Raw genomic sequence first — 13,163 nt, forward strand, 5'->3', positions numbered from 1 at the left:
CGGCCCGGCCGGGCCCCGGGATCCCGGGGGGGGGGGGGTGCGGCGGCCCGGGGCGGGCGCCGGGACGCGGGGTCCAGGCCCGGGCTCCCCTGCGGGAGTGGCGGCCGAGCGGGCCTGGGGTGGGGGGGGGAGCGAGAGGAGGAGGGGGAAGGAGCGGGAGCTGGGGGCGGGGGAGGGCTACCCGCGCCGTGGGGCCGTTCCGCGTGGGAAACGGAGGCGCTGCGGAAGGCCAGGGGGTGGGCCGGGAGCGGTGGGGAAAGTCACGGCGAGGCCGAGAAGTTGTGGAGTCCACTGGAATCCCGACGAGGGGCGGGAACGCGCAGGACTGGCGATGGCTGTCTTTTATGGACTTTACTTTTCGGGTGGAATTTTTTTTGGGGGGGATGGGGGGAGCCAAAACAGCGGGAAGGAGAAAGGTTACATGAGAAGAGGGGTTTCACAGAAGAGCCCAACCTTCAGACATTTACCTTCAAACCACCACTTGATGTGGGATCACAGATTCAAGTATTTAGCCGAACAACCCCCACTGTATTCCTGCCGGACGTTTTCATGTTTATCTTTGAGAGAAGTAGATTTAACTCCCAATTTTACATGCAGATGGAACAAGTGGCTTCGGTGGTTTCCACGTCCCATGGTCCACCCCACTCCCTGGCTCACTGTTTATGAACAAATCATTAAACACGATGACTGCATACGTGATGTGTGCACACACACACTGAAGTTGTCTACATTTCCCCAGATTTGCTTTCTCTGGTCAAATCAGTCCAAAAAAAAAGTCTGACAAAGGAACTGTAACTAGAAGAATCTCAACTCCTGACTTCCAGTCACATCCTGCGAGTTACCAGGTCAAGGGGTTGGTAAAGGGACTATCAAGGATCTGGCTCAAAGAAGAGGGTATCTGGGGTGTGATCTAGCCTGGGTGGGTTATTGATGGCTGGCTGCTGCATAACCGTGTCCCTGATTGGTGCTGAAACCCAGCTTTTCATTTGAGGTTGAAATGTGGACCTTAGTACTTGGTCTCTATTTTGTGGGCTAACTCATTTTTTGTAACTGAAGGTAATCTGTATTTTCTACATGTGGGTTAGAATCAGACATTTGAGAAATGAGATGGTCGTGTTTGGTCTAACGGCTGTACAGACATGTTTCCGCTTTTGAGTTAGGCTATTTCCAGGTTGTCATTTCTTTAAATTCTGGTATAGGCAGGAGATGTGGTTATCACAAGTCCCCTTTGAGTTTGGACATTTTCAAAGCTAGAAAGGATGTGGTCAGATGGTAACCTTTAATTTGACAGGTCTTGAAATCTTGGCCCCTTGACTTGAGTTTGAAAGTCATAGTTTTGGAGTTAGAGGGTAATTGCTTGAAATTGGAGAAATTTTTTGCTATAGTTTTCTCAGGTAGGTACATTGATAAAGGTAGTAGAGTAGTCAATACAAATACAGCTTTCAGAACTTTTACTGTTGTCTTTTAAAGCACTAAATTATTGTAATTGAACAGTAAACAACTTTTTTTTGGTATAATTAAGTAATTTGAATTTTGAGGATTTTGTCTTCTGCGTTGGTGTGTGCCATGGTCACTTGTAAAATTTTTGGTTTTGAACTTCCATTAGCAAATATGTTATAACTGTAAAACAGCAACTATGTGATACAAATTGTTCTCTTTTCCCTACAATTGCCCTAAGGGCAAGTTCTGTCTCTGTTAAAGAACTTGATAAAGAGGTATCATTTTTGGTAGAGCAGTTTGTGGAAATTTCCCTTGAAGTAGCAAAAATGGTTTACACTTTCACATTCTGTATGCTAGTCTTAGTTATGAGTATTTTATTATTTATTACAGTCCTATGAAGAATCTTTTTTTTCTCCCATTGAGGACATAGACATAAACGGACTTACTTGAGGCTGTGGAACTAAATAAGATTTGAATCTAGGCAGTAGGGCTCCATGGTTCTAACTATTTTGCTTTTCTGGTTTTTTTGTTTTTGTTTTTCATAAATTTTTTGCTCAAGGTCATATAGCTTTCAAGGGGCTTGGCAACTTCTCATTTAAAAACTGTTGCACTAGGGCCAGGAGTGTGGCCTAGTGGTAGAGTGCTTGCCTAGCATGCATGAAGCCCTGTGCTCGATTCCTTACCAGTGATGCAAAAAAAGCCTGAAGTGGTGCTGTGGCTCAAGTGGTAGAGCGCTAGCCTTGAGAAAGCTCAAGGACAATGCCCAGGCCCAGAGTTTAAGCCCCATGACTGACCAACACCCCCCCCCCCAAGAAAAGAAAAAGCTCTAAGTTTGAATTTGAGTTATATTTTACAGTGAGGGTAATGGAAGTTAAGAGAGGTGAATACCACTTGAGTCATGCCTTCAGCTCACTTTTTTTGCTGGCTATTTTGGAGATGGAGTTCTCTGGACTTTGCTCCTGGGCTAACTTTGAATTCCAGTCTTCTGGATTTTAGCCTCCTGAGTATCTAGAATTATAGTCATGAGTCAATACTGTGCTATATGACTGTGTTATGTGCCTACTTGGAAATATAGATAAGAAGATATCTAAAGTTAGAAGAGCAAGTCAGGGAAAGATATTTAGATACATTTTATTTTGATATTTAAGCTTTTAATATATTATAAAAACTAAAGGCCTTTTGGAAATATTTTACATAGTAGGTAATTTCATTAATAGAAAATGATCTTTACATAATACTGAATGTCTTAACACTGAAATTTAACAATTAAGACAGGCAAATTTATTTCAACTCCTATTAAGTAATTTAAAATTTTCACATTTAAAAATAGATGTTTTGTTTTTATTGTAAAAGACTTTGTTAGTAGAGCTTTTGCCAAGTACAGATTGGACAGAAAAAAACATAAATTACCCGAATACCCCTCTAGAGATTACTAAATAGCTTGAGATATGTTATTCTAGATATTTCATCCATATGTCTTTTCCAGTTTATTCTTGTCTTCTACTTGTTAATAAACAGATGGAGAATCATTGATCTGACAATCAGAAATCTGAAAGTCTCTGAAATATGAAGCTTTTTGAGAATCTTAAGTTTCAGATTTTAGAGCATTTGGAGCATTTTGGATTATTTCCGGATTAGAGATTCTTTCCTGGTAGATGCTGTGAAAATACTCAAATCTGAAAAACCCTGAAATCTGTGACAGTTCTGTCTTAGTCATTTTGGGCAAGGAATACCTAGTCTATATAATAAAGATTTCCTCACGTCTTTCATATTTATTGGATATTTAGATGTTCTGATTTTGTTTTGTTCTTTGACTTTTATGAGTAATGAGATAGATTACCTTATAGAAGGAAATTTGAACTCAGGTTATTCGTTATGAGTTGAATTGTTAGATAAAAGATATTGAATTTTCTTGTTGTGTAGATGGAGACCTTGGGTACCATAAATTAATTTTCTTAGTATTTTAGGAATGAAGAGGGGTAGTGGGGTGGGGGAAGTTGTGGGGGGGATTCAGTACTGAGACTTGAACTCAGGGCTTGGGTGCTGTCCCTTAACTTTTTCACTTAAGATTGATGCTCTTAGAACCACAGCTTAACTTTCAGCTTTTTAGTGGTTAATTGAAAATAAGAGTCTCACAATATTTCCTGCCTGGGCTAGATTTAAACCATCATCCTCAGAGCTGAGACTCCTGAGTAGCTAGGATTACAGGTGAAAACCATTGGTGCCTGGCCAAGATCTTATACGTGCCTTTGAGTTTCTTACTTGCATTCCTTTTTTCCTACTTGCATTCTTTTTCTTTTTTTTCCCCCTGGTCCTAGGACTTGAACTCTGGCCTGGGCACTGTCCCTGAACCTCTTTGTGCTCAGTGCTAGCACTCTGTACCACTTGAGACACAATGCTACTCCCAGCTTTTTCTGAGTGTTGTATTGGAGAGAAGAGTTAAAGACTTTTCTTCCCTGTGCTGGCTTCGAACTATAATCCTCAGATCTCAGCTTTCTGAGTAGCTAGGATTACAGGCTTAAGCCACCATTGCCCAGCTACATTCTTTATTATGGCCTTTGAATGAATTTTGATTTTATTACATACATTTGAAAAATGGTTTACAGATACTATTGTACCTGTTGGTTTGAAGAATTATTACAGCAATTATATAGGTGCTTGGTACTTAAGTAAATCACTAGTTCGGGAATATTTCACTTCATTTTCATTTTATTTCTGTTTCTTTAAACTGAGATTAGACAATGGGATTGGTTGGGTAACTTTCTAGCTACCAAAAGTTAGTGTGTTTTCAGTGTGGAATTACTAGAACTTAAGAAAAATAAAGACAACCAAAATGATGTGGATTGAGAATTATAATTTGAGTTTTAATGAATTATGATTCTTTTCAGAGCATCACTCATTTTTTTTCTTCTGTAGATTCTTCTTCTCCCCCTTTCTTCCCCCTCCCCCCTTTTTTTGTTTCATTCTGCCAGTCCTGGGGCTTGAACTCAGGGTCTGGGTACTATCCTTGAGCTTTCTCAAGTCTAGTACTCTACCACTTGAGCCGCAGTACTACTTCTGGCCTTTTCTGTTTATGTGGTACTGAGAAATTGAACCCATGGCTTCATGCAAGCTAGGCAAGCACTCTACCCCTAGACCACACTCTGGGTCTAGAAATGCTTTTTATCTTGATCAAATGCTGCAACTTTTTTTTGTTTTTTGGCAGTCCTGGGGCTTAAACTCAGGGCCTGGACACTGTTCTTGGGCTTTCTCAAGGCTAACACCCTACTACTTGAGTCACAGCACCACTTCTGACATTTTCTTTTTTTTTTTCTCCATATATTTTTTATTGTAATTAATAGAAGGGCTACATTATATTCACCAGATAGACAATGCATTATTTCACAAACATTGATAACCCTTTCTCATGTCTTGGTCCCCATTTCCTTCCCCCCACCCCCGCCCCTCATCTTGTTTTCCCCCCTTCCCTATCCTAATTCAAATAACCAAATACAAATATATAATATATCAGATAAGGTGAATTACTGTAACAATATGAGATAACCAAGGGACAGCAAAAGAGATGAGAGATAACATACTACATTAAGAACAACAATCACTCATTTGTGGCTTTTGTTTCTATATCCTAGAGGTCCTTTCGTTTAGCTTCATACTATACACTTCTGACATTTTCTGTATATGTGGTACCAAGGAATCAAACCCATGGCTTGGTACATGCTGGGCAAGCACTTTACCACCAGGCCATGCTCTCAACCCCAACATTTTATAAATGTAAAAAAAATTTTGGCAGAGAAGAGATGGCTGTATCTATATTTAAAGTCTGTTTTGTTAATAGCATACCTTTTCTTTTTTAAACTCAGCCTGAAGTATTTAACCCATTTAGCAGATAGATTACTGATTGTTTTAGGTTTATAAGTATCAATTTAGTTGTTTTTATTTGTCCCAGTTTGAGATACATTATCAACATGAGTGGAAATGTCACAGTGAAATCCCCTTTTTACATACAAGTAATCTATGCTATTAAAAAATCCTTACATCTTTAATAGTTTTTTTATACTCTGGGTGACAAACTTTGTTTGTTTACTTATTTATTTTTGCCAGTCCTGGGGCTTGAACTCAAGACCTGAGCCCTGTCCTTGGACACTTTTTCCTCAAGCCTATCACTCTGCCAGTTGAGCCACAGCACCACTTCTGGCTTTTTCTGTATATGTGGTACAGAGGAATGGAACACCGGTCTTTGTGTATTCTAGGCAAACACTACCAGTAGACCACACTTTCAGCCCTTTTATTTATATTTTTACTGCTGTATTATGATACTTGAATTGCAACTAGTAATGGCTTTTTAGATTTCTGGTTTATCTTTATCATAAACTGTTGAGTGCCTTTGACTGGCCATGTTAGAAAGTAGTAGAGAAAAATCTCTTATGATTCATACATACATACAAGGATTCAGTAGAAAGTAGTAAAAGCTAAATTCAGAGGAATAGTAAAAGCAGTGTAAATGCTACAGAAATGAGAAGTGCAAGCTAGAGAATGTTGCATCCGTTGAATGGGACTTTTCTTTTCTTTCTTTTTTTTTTTTTTTTTTTTTTTGCCAGTTTTGGGGCTTGAACTCAGGACCTGGGCACTGTCCTTGGACACTTTTTGCTCAAGGCTAGTGCTCTGCCACTTGAGCCACAGAGCCACTTTGGCTTTTTCTGTGTTTGTGATACCGAGGAATACAATCCAGGGCTTTGTGAATGCTAGACTGTGCTCCTGGCCCCGAAGGAGGACTTCTTGAAAGAGATAAATTTCTTTTTTTTTTAAATCTAATTTCTTCCTCTATTTTTTGCTTTCCCCCTCCTCTATCCCCTCTTAGTGATGCTGGAGATTGAATTCAAGGCTTAACACATGCAAGGCCAGCACTCCACTACTAAGCTGGACCCATGGCTTTTTGTTTTTTAATGCCTTTTGATGTTGCCTAAAGTCTTAAATATTTCATTTTAGCAAATAACAAATATTACATTTAAATGAGAAAAAATAAATGATTATTTTATGATTTGCTTGAGGTGGATATTTTATTTTATTTTATTTTTTGCCAGTCCTGGGCCTTGAACTTAGGGTCTGAGCACTGTCCTAGGGCTTTCTCCAGGCCAGCACTTTACCACTTGAACCACAGCACTATTTCTGGCTTTTTTCTATGTATGTGGTACCGAAGAATTGAACCCAACCCAGGTCTTCGTGCATGCTAGGCAAGCACTCTTACCACTAGGCTAACTCCTGGCCCTGCTTGAGGGTTTTTTTTTTTTAAATAAACATTTTGTTCTTGTATCTAATATTAGTGATTTTGAATTTTGGTTAGAGAAATAAATGAATAAAGTGTTTATGGCTTAGAATTAAAATTTTCAAATTTTAAGAACTAGCATATTTGGATCTTAGTATCTCAGTTTTAGCATCTTCAAATGGTACATGTTTGTCCATGGGAGTACATGTAGATTTTCAGTGGATTATAGAGCAAAAATTGTTTAAAATAATTCAGTTTCCTGGATCTTGTTCATGTATTCTTTTTATTAAAATTGATTTACCTTGGAATTTGCTCATGGATTAGACCCTTGCTACTCAAAAGTGTGGTTTTGCTCCCCAGTAGTATTATTAATACTGAGTGTATACCTATGAACAGTCTCTTTATTTTGCAGCAGGATTTACCTATATCTGTATATATAATATAATGTTACTATTACCCATGTATGTAATGGGGAATAATTTCTACCACTCTTTTATCTATATTAAATCATTAGCTACCCAAATTTATACTGCATTTATATTGTTTGTTGTAGGATGCTGACTGTGGTATGTAGATGAAATTTCTTAAGTCACTTAGGACCAAAAAAGTTTAATTTATACCCTTTTCCTGTCAGCCATATAGAATGAACAGTAAGAGACTTAGACTTCTGAAGCAGAAATGTGTATATTACATTAGGTAAATTATATGGGATAAGTTTAAGGAGAAACAAATAATTTTGACTGTATAGGAAACCTGTATAATGTTTAAAAAACAGCTGATGATATTTTCATACGATTTTTGGGGGGGGGGTTCAGTTGTGGGTCTTGAGCTCTGGGGCTGGGTGCTGTCCCTGAGTTCTTCAGCTCAAGGATAGTGCTCTACCACTTTGAGCCACAGCACCACTTTCAGTTTTCTGGTGGTTAATTGAAGATAGGAGTCTCATGGACTTTAGCCCATCTGGCTTTGAATTGTGATCCTCAGATCTCAGCCTCCTGAATAGCTAGGACTACAGGTGTGAGCCATCAGCTCCCAACCTACTATTTTGCTTTTGTGAGGAAAAAAAAAAACCCAATGATTTTATTAAGAATGGTAACAGCATACTGGAAATTGCAACCTTTATAATTATAAACTGAAAAAATATTCTTGCAGTTTAAAAATGGTAAGGATATGCATACATTTTCAAAACTAAGTTAGGGAATACTTGAACAGAAAAGCTTGCAGCCTTTAACTGACAGTAGTATATCTTGACTAAAATGCAATTTAATTACTTAAGGATCTTGTAATAATCTGGATGCATAAGTCCAATGTACTAGTTGAGGACCCCACAAAAGTAATGCTTTTTTTCCTGTGAGTATATACACAAGCATATTTACTAGTTATCTAGTTATACACAGAGAAGGATCTGGAAGTTAGACCAAAAAGAAAAAGTTAAGGAACAATATTAGGAAAAAAGGTGAACACAGAAGGTTCTCTCTCTTCACCTTCAAACATGTGGTTAATGAGATAACTTGATTTCACCTTTTTAGTGGGTTCATTTTGTGTGGCGTGGTCTGTATAACGGTATATATTACTTCCTTATTCCTTCTGACTATTAGCAGGTCTAGAAAGAGTTCTGTAGAGAAAAGGGGGAAAAAGTGGAAGAATGTAAGGCTGATTGACTGTATCATGCATAGGTATCTAACATAGGTAAATTTCACCTTTGTATATTCCCATTCTGATCATGTCATTTGCTTAAAAAACTGATCTGAATGTCCGATACACTGTATTTGTAAAAATACCCACAGACATTCTACATTCTAACGTGAGAAGCAATTGGTGTTAGTGGAGCTACAGGAACATAGGAGCTGGGCCTTGTGGAATCCACAGGAATGAAGAGACTCAACAGAAGGAACTCAGAACTGTAGAAATTATATATACAGGGCAAACATGCTTGCATCAAGGAATAAAAATCTTCAATAAGACCCTTACTTTGGGTGACTCTCCTGGCCCCTCCAGTGACAAAGCTTAACATTGTACCCGCTGACAAAGGGAAAATACTTAACAGGACCCAAATCCAGTTTCAAAGAATAATCAAAAACAGTACATTTAGATGTGAAATAGTAACTTCATAGCTTCTAATGTGATTTTTTTCATTAAAAATAATTACCTTTAGGTAGCTGTGCAAAGGATTTTCAATTAAAATCAGTTTGTAAGTATAGCGCATTTTGGTGTCATCCCTTCCATTGTTCTCTCACTAATGTGATTTTTAAAGCTGTTTCCACAGTGTTTAATTTATATTTTAACTGGTTAAATTTTAGAGTCAAACATCTTTTTTTTTTTGGATCACCTGATGGGAATTATTTTAATTGGGTTAATAATACTAGGAGGTTTTAAAAATACTTTTATTTTCGATTCATTCTTATAAAATTCTAGGGGTAATAGAAAAAGTTTTTTTTTTTTTGTCAGTGGTAGGCCTTGAACTCAGGGCCTGACCACTGTCCTTGGACTTTTCTCAAGGTTAGAGCTTTACCACTTGAGCCATAGCACCACTTCCAGCTTTTTTCTAGGTATGTGGTACCAAGGAATCAAACCTGGGTCTTTGTGCATGCTAGGCAAGCACTCTACCACTAGGCCAAACTCCAGGCCCGAAAAGTATTTTTTAAATTTTAAAAATGAGCACTGAATTATAAATATGGTAATGCTTTGGACACTGAAGTGTTTTCTTGCCCCTGGAACCATTATGGTTCAATAACTTGAACTACTGTTTTACCAATTAATGAACATTCCAAAATTAACAAAGCTGACAACGCTAAGATCTTATTAGGATACATACATTGGTGTAGATAGTTGATTATTCCTATTTCAAAGTCATGTCAAACTGCTAACATTCCATATACTTAGTTACTGAAGCACTCCAAATTTGTATTCACTGATCTATAATGAATGTGACGTGCTGTATGTGATACAGCTCTTCAGTAAATTGTGAGGAAAGCAATAAAATAATCAGGATATAGGGACTCCTTTATACTTAGATGGTTCAATGAAATAAACTGACAAGAGACATTAAATAAAAGGCATACTAATTTATTAATATGCAAAAGGAGTAAGATACATGGGGGATAATCACAGAAGTGTGATAATTCAGTAACTCAGCATGACTTCAACAGAGGGAAAGATGGGAAATACAGATTTGTTTTTGCCAGTCCCTGGCCTTGAACTTAAGGCCTGAACGCCGTGTTATCCTTGGGCTTTCTTAAGGCTAGAGCTCTGCCACTTGAGCCACAGCACCATTTCCAGCTTTTTCTGTGTATGTGGTACCGAGGAATCGAACTCCGGTCTTCGTGCATGCTAGACAAGCACTCTACTGCTAGGCCAACTCCCAGCCCTGGGAAATACAGTTTTTTAAAGGGAAAATAGTAAATGATTTTTAGGGACTTGGATAATGAAGCCTTTTGGGTTGCAGTGTAGCTAGTAGATGAGAAATGATTCTCTATGGCATCAAAATAGAGGATAAGCCCTTTTAGGTTCCAAGATAGGTTCTAAGGTTTAAGGTTTTAAGACTCAGCAGACTGAAGCACTAGTCCTTATGGTATTTTTAAGTCCCAACAAAACTAAACAACTTTGCCCAAATATAATTGAACATGTGATTGTGAATGTTATATGATAGATATGTACAAATGAAGATAGAAGTTCATGGGGCCGGGGGTTTGGCCTACTGATAGAGTGCTTGCCTAGCATGCACAAAGATCCAGGTTCGATTCCTTGGTACCACATACATAGAAAAAAGCTGTAAGTGGTAGTGCTGAGGCTCAACTGATAGAGCTCTAGCTTTGAGAAATCCTAAGGATAACACAGTGTTCGGCCCTGAGTTCAAGGCCTGGGACTGGCCAAAAAAAAGAAGAAAGAAAAAGTTCATGAAGATACAGTGATTTGGAAGAATATTAGGTTAAGTTTTTATGAAAGTAGTATGATCTGTAATAATTTTGAATTTAAGTAGTTTTAAGAACATTTAAATAGAAGTTTAATATTTTGTGAATCTTTTGTAGTATCATTCAGGAATAAGTTAGAAAATTATTCTAATTTTCAAAAAAGTATCAGGATTTATTGTCTCAGAAATACCTAATTGAGTTGAAATTACATAAGGAGCTTTGGATTACTTACTAAGGGATTCTTAATACAGCAATTTAAGTTGCTGCCCTAAAATGAATGGTGGTTAGATAAGGAAGATATGAAAGAGCTAAATTGTGTAGTTTAGAGGGAATATAGAGTAAGAGATATGGGCCCTAACTCTAGTTCTAACACTGGTTAATTTGGTTAATTTATAGATCAGTCATTTAGTTTCTCAAATACTTTATTTTCATTTAAAATAGGTGATTTTGGTACTTAAGATCTTTTGGTATAGGATTCTGTAGAGTTGAAATTACAGAATAAATTTAAAAAGACATCCCTTCCCCCAATAGTAACTCATTAAACTTAATGGGGTATTTTAAGAACTTGATTATGTCAAAAGATAATAGTGGGTATTGTAGTAAAATTACCGTGTGCATATTGTTACAGTATCTCACTTTGTTATCTGATATATTGAATTTATTTGTATTTGGTTATCTGAAACTTGATAGGGAAGGGGGGAAAACCAATACGGGGAGTAGGTGGTGGGTGGGGGGAGGGTAATGGGTACCAAGACATGTGAAAGGATATCAATGTATGTGAATTAATGCACCTTCTGTCTGGCAAATATCATGTAACCCTTTTAATTAATTACAATAAAATATATTAAAAAAAGAAACCTTTGAGGGTACTTAGACATAGTTTTATATCTTATCTTTCTTGAGGCTAGAAGAAAGTGTATGTTAACAGCATTTTTTTTTCTATTATCATGTCCAAATTTAACATTTTAAGTAGAAAGGGGGCCTGTTCTTACTCTTGAAATGCATACTGAAGGGCAAATCATTTGTTCCCTGAAAAGACTATTAGTTCAAGCCTTGGAGATATTCAGTGAATCAAGACTTTATGGGAATGCCAAGGAGAATTTTCTGGATTTCTTTTTGAGCCATCAAACCATTTCATCTAGCTTTTTAGTTTGATTGTGGCCACCAGAATTTCCTATTCTGTATTAGAATGTTTATTTTGTTGCCATGGTCTTTTCCCTGTTGTTGCTTGGTTTATTTCTGTGGAGTACTTGTAGGTTTGTGTTCCCAACGTGCTTTGAATCCTTAGAGATAATTACTATAGGCTCAAACATTTTCAGGTGCTTGGTGATAAGTGATTACTGCAGTGAACAGTTTTCTAGGCCACTGATATCCTGTGATTCTCAATCTTTATTTGGCATCTAGCTGTTTTTTTCTTGTTCATTTGTTTTAAAATAAGATATATTATTTTAGTCCTAAATAATTGAGTGTGCATCAAGAAAAAGACATTACAGTAATTATCTATTGCTCTGTAACAAATTAACACAAACTTAGTAGCTTAAAACCATATACTTTTTGTGTGGTCCTGGGACTTGAACTCAGGGCCTGAGCACTGTCCTTAAGTTTTTGTGCTCCAGACCAGCACCTCTACCACTTGAGACACAGTTGTGTTGTTGTTGCTATTTCTGCTGCTGCTCTTCTTTTTCTTCCTCTTCCTCCTCCTCCTCTTTCTCCTTCTCCTCTTATCATCAAAATTATGGTTAATTGAAGATAAGAGTCTCTCAGATTTGTCTGCCCAGGCTGGCTTCAAACTGTAGCCCTCAGATAGCCTCCTGAGTAGCTATGATTACAGGTGTGAGCCAGCAGTGCCCAGCTGGGAGAAATTTTTTTTTTCTTTTAAAAATTGTAGCCAGGCATGGTGGCTCACGAGTCTACTCAGGAGGCTGAGATCTGAGGTCATAGTTTGAAGCCAGCCCAGGCACTAAAGTCCGAAAGACTCTTGTCTCCAATTAATCACTAGAAAATGGGAAGTGGGGCTGTGGCTCCAGAGGTAAGGCGGTAGCCTTGAGCTGAAGAGTTCTAGGACAGCACGGAGGACCAGAGTTCAAGCCCCACAACCAGCCCTTGTAAAAAAAAGTGTTATTATGGGGCTGGGAGTTTGGCCTAGTAGTAGAGTGCTTGCCTAGCATGCACGAAGACCCCTCCCGGTTCAATTCTTCAGTACCACATACATAGAAAAGCCAGAAGTGGTTGTGGCTCAAGTGGTAGAATGCTAGCCTTGAGGAAAAGGAGTTCAAGCCCCAGGACTCCACCCCCCTCCCCCAAAAAAGAAAAAAGTATTGTTATTATAAGGGTGATGAACAGGAGGGTTACATTTCTTTTTGGATAGTGTCACCCCTTCCCTTGTTCTCTCCCAGTTTTTCCTTCCTGTCCCTCCACACAGATTGCATAGTTTCATTTTCAACATAGTGAGTAAACACTTCTGTTTTTGTCCATCCTTTGTCCTTCCATTTCTGTGCTTCCCCCATATCCTCCCAAAGACAGGTAAACAAACAAGATAGAAAACAAAAACA

At 38.1% G+C, this 13,163-nt stretch overlaps 1 protein-coding gene across 5 annotated transcripts in view; it reads left to right on the plus strand.

The window, feature by feature from the left end:
• Positions 1 to 13,163, plus strand: part of Mkln1 (muskelin 1) — a 206,899-nt gene that overhangs the window by 109,561 nt on the left and 84,175 nt on the right. The gene's annotated exons all lie outside the window — the stretch shown is intronic.

The sequence above is a fragment of the Megascapheus bottae genome, chromosome 5, assembly GCF_031878675.1.
Source record: "Megascapheus bottae isolate mThoBot1 chromosome 5, mThoBot2.hap1, whole genome shotgun sequence".
Lineage (NCBI taxonomy): Eukaryota > Metazoa > Chordata > Mammalia > Rodentia > Geomyidae > Megascapheus > Megascapheus bottae.